Raw genomic sequence first — 12,173 nt, 5'->3', positions numbered from 1 at the left:
ACAGTAGTGATCTGTTCCATTTTGTTCATTTTGGCAGATGTTCTCGAATCATTTTAAGTTTTGATCTTTTGCCTTTCTTACTTTCCAAACAATACTTTTTTTGGGACATTTAATTACATCGATTTTGAATAAATGCTAAATGCCGCTGGTCGCTGCAACATAACTGTAGCCATAACATATCTCGGCCTCTACCACTCCCTCTCTCAATTCAATTCAACGGGCTTTATTGGCATGGAACAAACATGTGTTAACACTGCCAAAGCAAGTGAAGTAGATAATAAGCAAAAGTGAAATAAACAATAACAATTAACAGTAAACATTACACTCACAGAAGTACCAAACGAATAAAGACATTTCAAATGTCATATTATGTATATATACAGTGTTGTAACGATGTGCAAATAGTGAATGTACAAAAGGGAAAATAAATAAACATACAATATGGGTTGTATTTGCAATGGTGTTTGTTCTTCACTGGTTGCCCTTTTCTTGTGGTAACAGGTCACAAATCTTGCTGCTGTGATGAACACTGTGGTATTCCACCCAGTAGATATGGGAGTTTATCAAAATTGGGATTGTTTTCGAATTCTTTGTGGATCTGTGTCATCTGAGGGAAATATGTGTCTCTAATATTATCATACATTTGGCAGGAGGTTAGGAGGTGCAGCTCAGTTTCCACCTCATTTTGTGGGCAATGTTCACATAGTCTTCTCCTGAGAGCCAGGTCTGCCTATGGCCACCTTTCTCAATAGCAAGGCTATGCTGAGTCTGTACATAGGCAAAGCTTTCTTTAAGTTTGGGTCAGGTATTCTGCCACTGTGTACTCTCTGTTTAGGGCCAAGTAGCATTCTAGTTTGCTCTGTTTTTTTGTTAATTATCTTTTTGTTTTCTCATGATTTGGTTGGGTCTAATTGTGTTGCTGTCGTGGGGCTCTGTGGGGTCTGTTTTTGTGTTTGTGAACAGAGCCCCAGGACCAGCTTGCTTAGGGGACTCTTCTCCAGGTTCATCTCTCTGTAGGTGATGGCTTTGTTATGGAAAGTTTGGGAATCGCTTCCTTTTAGATGATTGTAGAATCTAACCGCTCTTTTCTGGATTTGGATAATTAGTGGGTATCGGCCTAATTCTGCTCTGCATGCATTGTTTGGTGTTCTGCGTCATACACAGAGGATATTTTTGCAGAATTCTGCATGAAGTATCAATTTGGTATTTATCACATTTTGTGAATTCTTGGTTGGTGAGCAGACCACAGACCTCACAACCATAAAGGGCAATGAGTTCTATAACTATTTCAGGTATTTTTAGCCAGATCCTAATTGGTATGTCGAATCTCTCTCTCTCTCTCTCTCTCTCTCTCTCTCTCTCTCTCTCTCTCTCTCTCTCATATCAACAACCCCACAGCGTTAGCTAGCCATGAATGTAAGTGCCTGTGGCCCAACACGCCTGTGCAGTGTGTGGTATCCCTGGGTACGGGGTCGCGTGGAGACGGCCGGCAAGAACAACACCAGCCTCAAGACCAAGCTCCCCAATGTCATCACCTCTGCCACAGACACAGAGGGTAACTTGACACCTGTCTGGGCCATTGTACTTTTTGGTCCAGTTTCCTAGACACAGATTAAGCCTAGTCCTGAACTAAAAAGCATGTTAGATTTCTGAGAGCAGCCACATAATTTCAGAATTAGACTGTTTCTCAAACGTCAAATTTCAAAGTTGTTCCAAATGACAAATTTCAAAGTGTTTAAGGTTCAGTTTAGGCATTAACTCGGCATTTTAAGGTTAGGGGTTAAGTTTAGGCATTAACTACGAATTCTTCAGGTCAGGCATTAACTCAGAATAGTTAAGGCAAGGGTTAAGGATAGGCTTAAAACAGAAATATTTAAAAGACGTTCTATCGCTGGATTCAAACATGCAACCTTTCCAACCAGATGCTTACGCCCATCCGCCATCCCCATCCACAACGCCATCCCCGAAACCTACTTGAAGGTAAAAATGCTCACTGTTGTCCCTAGTGGCCGGTTTCCACGAATACTGACATTTTGACATCACCTCAGCAACACACCCCCAGTGTAAATATGGTCTAATGATCACTTTGATTCTCACCACATTTGCTCCAGGATGGAACGAAGTCGGCGATTAGAGTGAAACATGCATAAACACAGCCCCTGGATGTCTTCGGATCTACTTGGCAGTCGCTGTAAACCAACCGGCTGCACGACACAGTAAACAAACACTCGAAACCTCCCTTGTCTGCGTGCACGTCAACACAGACCGAAAGCCACACCATCTGACACGTTGAGAGCGGACGAGGAGGTCGCAGCGAGTGCTGTGGTGGGGGCAGCGTTTTTGAGAAGGAAAATAGGAAATCTGGGTTTTAAGTGTGTTAATCTGGTGGGTATAAATAACCTGTCTGATTAGAGAGGGGCGGGAGGAGGGGAGAAGAGATGAATCCAAACTACAGGAGCACCATGCGGAGAGCAGCAGCAGTAGCACAGCAGCGGCACAGCAGACCTAATCTAAAATGTAAATTGTGAAATAATAAATGTTGTTTGCCGTGCAGTAGGAGCACGCCATAATGTGCATGCTGGAATTGATCACGTATCGCTAGGGTGGAGTGTGTATTGTAATGAGGTCACTGAAAAACGAAACACTAAAAAAACACTCCCTCTTCTGTCGTCTTAGCGAGCTTGTGGTCATAATTATATTATACCGAGCAGCTAACCACTAGGCAGGTAGACTAGTCTTGGGCCAGTAACCAAAAGGTTGCTGGTTCGAATCCCCGAGCGGACAAGTTAAGAATCTGTTGTTCTGCCCCTGAGCAAGGCACTTACACCCCTGTTTCCGGCGCTGAAGATGTGGATGTTGATTAAGGCACCCCCCCCCCCCGCACCTCTCTGCAGAAGACACATTTCATTTGAAGGCATTCAGTTGTACAACTTACTCGGTATCCCCTTCCCCATTGTGTTGAACCCTGAATACACAGCATCTAGATATGTTACTTAAAAGTGTGTGGAACAGACTCAAATCAATCATGCAGTTATTACATACTATAACCCAACACGTTTCAGCCCCTGATCGAAGGCTCACCTCATTCACTTCTCTGTGGAACTTAAAGGTGACACAAACAGCTGTTGAAGTATTTGCTGGGCTGTGGCCCTCCGTCAGGCTTGTTTAAACTGCAACCACCGACTTCCTTTGTTTCCGATCTTATTGAGAAAAGTAGTAGAACCGTTAGATGTAGTGATAAAACAGCCCCCAGACGTGTAGTAGCTATAATGGAACCCGTGTCTTAGCTCCTGAACTAAGATTCACCTCAACCTCTCTCACATTTCTCTGGAACATTGACACAAACAGCTGCTGTTACTTATTGGACCAGCTCCTTCAGGCACATCTAGGCCTATTATGACTATGTGTGTGTGTGTCGTGCTGTTTCTCCGCTAAAGACCACGCCATTTAACACATCCATGACTGAATATACTCTGAGAAACACCTCCCCTAACACGCACACACACACCACACACACACCACCACACACACACACACACACACACACACACACACCCACACACACACACACAACACACACACACAACACCACACACACCAACACACACACACACACACACACACACACACACACACACACACACACACACACACACACACACCCATTGAGAAACAACGTCTCCTCAGGCGTCTGCACCCTGAATAACCCTGCTTCTGACACTGTTAGAGCTCCCAGATCCTTGCCGCTAAATGTTAGCCCGTCTGAAATCACGCGATCCTGTCAATGTTGCTGACAGAATGGGTTTGTCTAGCTTGATCTCGTGACTCTCTCCAGCTCTTTTGACTTCAGACTGTTTACACGTGACTATTGGGGTTATTTGTTATGGGGTTGAATGTTTATACTGTATTTTCAACCAATGTCCAATGTGGTGTGTTTGTATGTGCATCCATGTGTGTGTTTGTGTGCCTGTAAATACACATCCACATACATACGTGTGCCCTCACTCTAACCCCCCCCCCCCCCCCCCCCTCCTCTATTGTCTCCAGTGGTCCAACATGCCGTTCTCTCCCACGACTCATTTTTCCACTTACAATAACTAATACTTAACTAGATGCACCAATAACTTGATTATACTTCGCCTCACTCCATCGCTCTCTCCCAGAGGTCCACGTCATGCTGGACGCCCTCCTTTCTCCCGACTCGTGCTTGCGCTTCAACCCCTATATGAACGAGAACATCACCCTGGACGAGAGCCGTGGTGAGAAACTGAAATGCTGCAGGCCAAGGGCCTCCACTACCTGGACAGGAAACTGGAGAAGCTGCAGAAATCTGCCAGGATACTCACCAGGGACAAGAGCCCCGTCCAAAAGCTGGAAACGTGAGCTAAGCTCAAACATGACATGTACGATGGTGTGCCCATCTTCAACTGCAAGCTGTAGGTGGGTCTGGGGTGATGCTTGACCACCAAACATAACACTACCTTCACCTAAAACTGTACTCACCTATACACTGAAGCACGCACCTCTATGAGGCTACGACAGCCAGTATATCCTCACGCTGTATTTATTTCTATTTTCATAGAAAAAATAACTGGGATGTTTTTTTTGATTGAAATGGGTTTAACTTTCTACTTGAACCCAATCTACCACCGATCAATAACTCAATTTCAACAGGCCCGTAAACAGACATTTTACACAACAAGAATGTAATGTAAACAAACATTGAAAATCACTAGCTTGTCATGTCTAATGGTTGGTATCAAGGTTTTACTTGAACGAACGGCTCAGAGAAAGAATGAAATTGACTCAAAAATCACTTGAGTTATTATAATGGCGGGTCACTTGACATTTCTGTATCTTGCACGTTTTAACACCAATGCAGCTAGTGATCCTTGATTTGATCGTTTCATTGTTGGCGGTGATATTGGTACATACAGTTGAAGTCGGAAGTTTACATACACCTTAGCCAAATACATTTAAACTCAGTTTTTCCCAATTCCTGACATTTAATCCTAGTAAAAATTCCCTGTCTTAGGTCAGTTAGGATCACCACTTTATTTTAAGAATGTGAAATGTCAGAATAATAGTAGAGAGAATTATGTATTTCAGCATTTATTTATTTCATCACATTCCCAGTGGGTCAGACGTTTACATACACTCAATTAGTATTTGGTAGCATTGCCTTTCAATTGTTTAACTTGGGTCAAACGTTTCGGGTAGCCTTCCACAAGCTTCCCACAATAAGTTGGGTGAATTTTGGCTCATTCCTCCTGACAGAGCTGGTGTAACTGAGTCAGGTTTGTAGGCCTCCTTGCTCACACACGCTTTTTCAGTTTTGCCCACACATTTTCTATAGGACTGAGGTCAGGGCTTTGTGATGGTTACTCCAATACCTTGACTTTGTTGTCCTTAAGCCATTTTCCACAACTTTGAAAGTATGCAAGGGGTTATTGACCAAACTGTAACTTCCTGACTGATGTCTTGAGATGTTGCTTCAATATATCCACATAATATTCCTTCTCATGATGCCATCTGTTTTGTGACTTTGTAGTCCTTAAGCCATTTTGTCACAACTTTGGAAGTATGCATGGGGTCATTGTCCATTTGGAAGAGCCATTTGTGACCAAGCTTTAGCTTCCTGAGTGATGTCTTGAGATGTTGCTTCAATATATACACATAATTTTCCTACCTCATGATGCCATCTATTTTGTGAAGTGCACCAGTCCCTCCTGCAACAAAGCACCCCCACAACATGATGCTGCCACCCCTGTGCTTCACGGTTGGAATTGTGTTCTTCGGCATGCAAGCCTCCCCCTTTTTCCTCCAAACATAACGATGTTATGGCCAAACAATTCTATTTTTGTTTCATCAGACCAGAGGACATTTCTCCAAAAAGTACGATCTTTGTCCCAATGTGCAGTTGCAAACCATAGTCTGGCTTTTTTTATGGCGGTTTTGGAGCAGTGGCTTCTTCCTTGCTGAGCGGCCTTTCAGGTTATGTCGATATAGGACTCATTTTACTGTGGATATAGATACTTTTGTACCTGTTTCCTCCAGCATCTTCACAAGGTGTTGTTCTGGGATTGATTTGCACTTTTCGTACCAAAGTATGTTCATCTCTAGGAGACAGAACGCGTCTCCTTCCTGAGCGGTATGACGGCTGCGTGGTCCCATTGTGTTTATACCTGCGTACTATTGTTTGTACAGATGAACGTGGTACCTTCAGGCGCTTGGAAATTGCTCCCAAGGATGAACCAGACTTGTGGTGGTCCACAATTTTTTTCTGAGGTCTTGGCTGATTTCTTTTGATTTTCCCATGATGTCAAGCAAAGAGGCACTGCGTTTGAAGGTAGGCCTTGAAATACATCCACAGGTACACCTCCAATTGACTCCAATTATGTCAATTAGCCTATCAGAAGCTTCTAAAGCCATGTCATAATTTTCTTGAATTTTCCGAGCTGTTAAAAGGCCCAGTCAACTTAGTTTATGTAAACTTCTGACCCACTGTAATTGTGATACTGTGAATTATAATTGAAATAATCTGACAGTAAACAATTGTTGGAAAAATGACTTGTGTCATGCACAAAGTAGATGTCCTAACCGACTTGCCAAAACTATAGTTTGTTAACAAGAAATTTGTGGAGTGGTTCAAAAACGAGTTTTAATGACTAAGTGTATGTAAACTTCCGACTTCAACTGTACATCAGGGTGTAATTTTGGACATATACTGTAGAACATTTATATTTATATTTATATTACATTTATATTTTGAGAAACATTTTAGTCACAGACCTGGCTAGCTTGTACATACTGCTGCTTTAAAGCCCAGAGGTCTAATCAGGATGGATAGCTTATGTATTGTATAAGCTGTAAAATGTTCACTCCTCTGTGTGATTTTAAGAATGCATCATTAGAATAATGACTTGACTATGTGTATTACTATTATAAAATTGTAATTATACACTGAAAAAATATATAAACACATCATGCAACAATGTCAAATAGTTACAGTTCATATAAGGAAATCAGTCAATTGAAACAAATTCATTAGGTCCTAATCTATGGATTTCACATGACTGGGAATATAGATATGCATCTGTTGGTCACAGATATCTTTAAATTGAAAAGTAGGTATGTGGATCAGATAACCAGTCCTTGTCTGGTGTGACCACCATTTGCCTCATGCTCCTTCACATGGAGTTGTTCAGGCTGTTGATTGTGGCCTGTGGAATGTTGTCCCACTCCTCTTAAATGGCTGTGCGTAGTTGCTGGATATTAGCGGGAACTGGAACACGCTGTCATACACATCGATCCAGAGCATCCCAAACATGCTCAATGGATGACATGTCTGGTGGGTATGCAGGACAACTGGGACATTTTCAGCTTCCAGGAATTACAGATCCAGGAATTACAGTACAGATACTTGTGGCATGGGGCCATTCATTGTCATGCTGAAACATAAGGTGATGGAGGCAGATGAATGGCACGGCAATGGGCCTTCAGTATCTCATCACGTTCTATCTGTGCATTCAAACTCGATTGCTCTACACACCAACAGCTCTGCTACAGTTGCTGTAGTCATTACTTTTCCTCTAGGACCGTAATTGGGTTTGGAAATAATGACTCACGAAGATAACAGCTACAGACATGCCAGACAGTAACGGCAGGCGGTGCTTTCATTGAAATGGAATTACAGTACCATATCAATGGTACTCGACATTTTTCCTATTGGTTTTGAGAACACATCTTTGATGTGTATTTAGATTTGGATTTTGACAGACGCGGTGTTCTCACTCCCTTCCATCTGAACACTTATGTAATGTTGTTTTTACGCTTGGGGTGTCACTGGCACTCAATTATCCCTGGGATTCAGCCGAAGTGAATATCCTGGCTCAATAGCTCTTAATTGGTGTTGAAGTGGATCGGGGGAATGAGTCGTTTAGATAGAGGATGGCGCTTATACAAGCATTTCGCTACACCCGCAATAACATCTGCTAAAATGCAATTGTTTTTGTTGTCCTTAGCTTATGCCTGCCTCCTGAGTGGCACAGCGGTCTAAGGCACTGCATCTCAGTGCAAGAGGTGTCACTACAGTCCCTGGTTCGAATCTGGGCTGTATCACATCTGACTGTGATTGGGAGTCCCATAGGGCGGCAGACAATTGTTCGGGTTTGGCACGGGGGGGGCTGTCATTGTATATAAGAATTTGTTCATGACTGACTTGCCTGATTAAATAACAGACCGTTTGTGCAGAATTTCTTCTGCAGATGAAGAATTTCTCCCGCAGATGAAGATGCCAGATGTGGAAGTCCTGGGTTGGTGTGGTTACACATGGTTTGCGGTTGTGAGGACGTACTAATGAATTCTCTAAAACAATGTTGGAGGCGGCTTAAGGTAGAGAAATTAACATTCAGTTCTCTGGCAATAGCTCTGGTTGACATTCCTGCAGTCAGCATGCCGACTGCATGCTCCCTCAAAACTTGAGACATCTGTGGTGTTGTGTAAAAGAAACTCGTATTGTCCCCAGCACAAGGTGCACCTATGTAATGATCATGCTGTTTAATCAGCTTCTTGATATGCCACACCTGCCAGATGGATGAATTATCTTGGCAAAGGAGAAATACTCACTAACAGGGATGTAAAACTATTTGTGCACAACATCTGAAAGATAATATGCTTTTTGTGCATGTAGAAGATTTCTGGGATCTTTTATTTCAGCTCATAAAACATGGGACCAACACTTTACATGTTGCGTTTATATTTTTGTTGGGTATAGTTTGAAAATGCATTAAGATTGAAAATGCTCCCGAATGAACAAGAATGAAGCCTTGCAATTCTGTATTATTTTAGCTTTCGAGGAGATTTGAATCTAATGCTGTTTTTTGCTTAGATTTTTAGATTTTCTTTTGCTCAGTGTAATTTAGATTCTTTCATCATTTATCCGCATGAGCAATGTTTTAGATGTTATAGATGTTATAGAGCCACTCATAACAGGTTATCATGAGCACTTTCCCATCTCCAATGTGCTGTTTTCCATCAGACCTGGGTTCAAACACTATCGCATACTTTAGCTGTGCTTGATTGAGCTTGCCTGATGCAATGGAACCAATAGAATAATTCGACAAACCCCGTCCAACTGGCACTCCAGGCAAGCTGAAGCAAACGCTTAAAGTATTTGAATGATTTCAGGTCTGGAGTGTGTGTGTTGTGTAATTAAAATGCGCCACTGAAACACTGTCTCTTCTTGCCTCGTTATTACGATCGTTATCTTTTGAGTGCTGCTGTTTTTTCAATTCACGGGACAACTTGTTCATCGAGGAGGAAGGGTGTGTTCTGGTTGTGTTTTCGTTAGCGTTTGTTTAACAATGTCTTCACGCGGACGACACGTGCACACACGCACATTCACAACCACTTATAAATTCCACTGCAATGTAAATACACTGCAAATGCAGAGGCCTAAGCGTTCACCCTGGGTGTTCAATTTACTGGGATTCTACTGAGCTTATGGGGGATTCATATTTATATATTCACACTTATATAACTATCGACACACATGAGAAGCCGCCAGCTGTTGCCTGTGTGTGTGTGCGTGCGTATGTGTGTGAAGGTGTTTTCCTGAGCCAGCTGTGTCACGCATGCAACCAAAAGGAGAAGGTGAGATGAGATGACTGTGCAAGTCTCTGTTCAGACGCTCAGACACCTGGGTAACCAAGACAGAGGTACCTGCTACCCTGTGATGGATCACATTCCCCCCATCCCTAGAGCATTAACACTGGGCGGCCACAGCTCTCCTCTCCAGCACCTGCGTACACGCATGGAGGCACAGCAAAGTCCGTACTTGTGTCAGAACACACCCCCCCACCCCCATAATGTATTAACATGAATCATTACATATGATGAGAAATCTCATATCTAGGCTCCTATAAGATACAACTAGATTGCTCTATGTACCAACAGCTCTGCTAATGTTGCTGTAGTCATTACCTTTCCTCTGGGAACGTACAACAATTGGGTTTAGAAATAATCAGTCACGAAGATAACAGCTACAGACATGTCAGACAGTAACGGCAGGCGGTGCTTTCATTGAAATGGAATTACAGAACCACATTAATGGTACTCGCCATTTTTCCTATTGGTTTTGAGAACACATCTTTGATGTGTATTTAGATAAGGATTTTGGTGTTCTCACTCCCTTCCATCTGAACACTTATGTAATGTTGTTTTTACGCTTGGGGTGTCACTGGCACTCAATTATCCCTGGGATTCAGCCGAAGTGAATATCCTGGCTCTTTAGCTCTTAATTGGTGTTGAAGTGAATAGTGGATCGGGGGGGATGAGTTGTTTTAGATAGAGGATGTCGCTTATACAGTAGGCTATTTCAGCCTTCTCTCTCAGCCTAGTCCCATACATAGACGTTGATATTTATATACACCATCATTGGTCCCACAGGAATATACTGCATATTCTACGGCTTGACAATGACGGAACAATTGGCAACACTAAGTATATGGGACTATAGGCCCTTCTATACCTTGTCAGAAGCCTAAATAAGGGAGTTATTTGTCTACGGTTTCAACATTAAGCAGTAGGGTGGTGTATCCGCCAGCCTTCATGTTGAGGTGCATGTCAAAACTCTAAAGTTAACACCGGCGAGTATACAGTATAATGTCAGCTCACCGACATTAGATACTGACATTATACTTGTGTTTTGATGTGTGTTTGGGCCTCAGTTCAGCCCTTTGATCTGTGGTTCTGATGTAGTTATATAATCATCATTCAGATAGGATCACATTCATTAGAATCCCAGCCAGGTTATTTCATGGTCGGCTTCCTTGGCAACGATGGTTCTGTGTGAGTGCGTCTCGCGTCTCTGTGCTCATCTCTCCCTAGCTCGTTGTTGTGACAAGGCAGGTAAACACTGACTCATTCAGAAAACAGACCCGGCTCCTGGCTTGTGATGAAGCCTGCGCTCTCTCAGCTTGCATGCACCAGATTCATGATACATGTTTAATTTAGCGTCATCGAACGAATGATGAGTAAGGTACATGTCTGTTTTTCGGGGCTTTTCTGAGTCTGTGTTATATGGATGGGGCTTGAATATGACGTGTCGTTCTTCAGAGGGTCCTCTGGTTGGAGCCCAGGGCCAGACATGAACAGGACCTACATTGTTACGCCTGCCTTTATATCTCAACAATGAGGTCAGGTAGGCTCATGCTAGAGGGCCATTCATCCATATAGCTACCCATACTCTATACATGAACTCCTACAGTAATAGTCCTTTGAGTGTTTTCCAGATAACTTGCATCCAGGAGGAAATTAAGTGAACATTTTACTCGGACTGAGATGATCCACAGACGTATCTGCAGGCAGTCTGAGAGGAGAGGAGGGGGAGGATAATTGCAGTATTTTCTAACGTGGTACTGGGCGGAGTCCCTTACAACTGATAATGAGCGGGGCTGCAGGGTATAGGAGCAGTACTGAAGACAGAAATAGATTTACTAGAATGGGCATCCCCATTTAAGTCAATAGAAATATAATGATAGTAATTGTGGTAATTACATTTCTATGGAAAACATAGCATGGATACCATGGTCCATTACAACTGATAATAAGTAGGGCTGCAGGTGTAGGACTGAAGAAATAGACAATAATTACTACAATGGGCATCCCCATTCAAGTCAATAGAAAATATATTTTTATGAGACGCATACAGTAGCAGGAGTCCCCAGGCCCCTTACTACTCGTAAAGAGCATAAGGGCTGCAGTGTATAGGAGGATGTTGTTATGCTGGTGAATGAGGACCCAAAAGCGACTTAAAGAAACAGAGTCTTTATTCCAGGCTTAAACAAACAATGATTCTCCTGGAAATTATCATAGGTAAATCCAAAACAGGAAACTGAAATCCTCTCGTCAGTAGAGAGGAACGACTGGAGACGCGACCACARACTGCAGGTCGCTTCAGGAAGGCACAGGCCGTAGCTGACATAGACACCTGCTCACACGCAGCATCTGAAGAAGGCAAAAAGACAGGGCGGAACAAGGACACAGAACAGCAAACATCAAACAAGAATCCGACAAGGACAGAAGCGGAAACAGAGGGAGAAATAATCAGAGGGCAAAATAGGGGACAGGTGTGAAAGAGTAAATGAGGTCGTTAGGAGAATGAGAAACAG

At 42.9% G+C, this 12,173-nt stretch overlaps 1 pseudogene; it reads left to right on the top strand.

The window, feature by feature from the left end:
• The first annotated feature begins 1,410 nt into the window (after positions 1-1,410).
• LOC111952245 (calcium-independent phospholipase A2-gamma-like) lies at positions 1,411-4,440 on the top strand (annotated as a pseudogene).
• Positions 4,441-12,173: the final 7,733 nt, after the last annotated feature.

This window comes from Salvelinus sp. IW2-2015, linkage group LG26 (genome assembly GCF_002910315.2).
Source record: "Salvelinus sp. IW2-2015 linkage group LG26, ASM291031v2, whole genome shotgun sequence".
NCBI classification, from domain to species: Eukaryota; Metazoa; Chordata; class Actinopteri; order Salmoniformes; family Salmonidae; genus Salvelinus; species Salvelinus sp. IW2-2015.
Note: the sequence above shows the minus strand (reverse complement) of the source record. Positions and strands in the feature narration are given on the sequence as shown.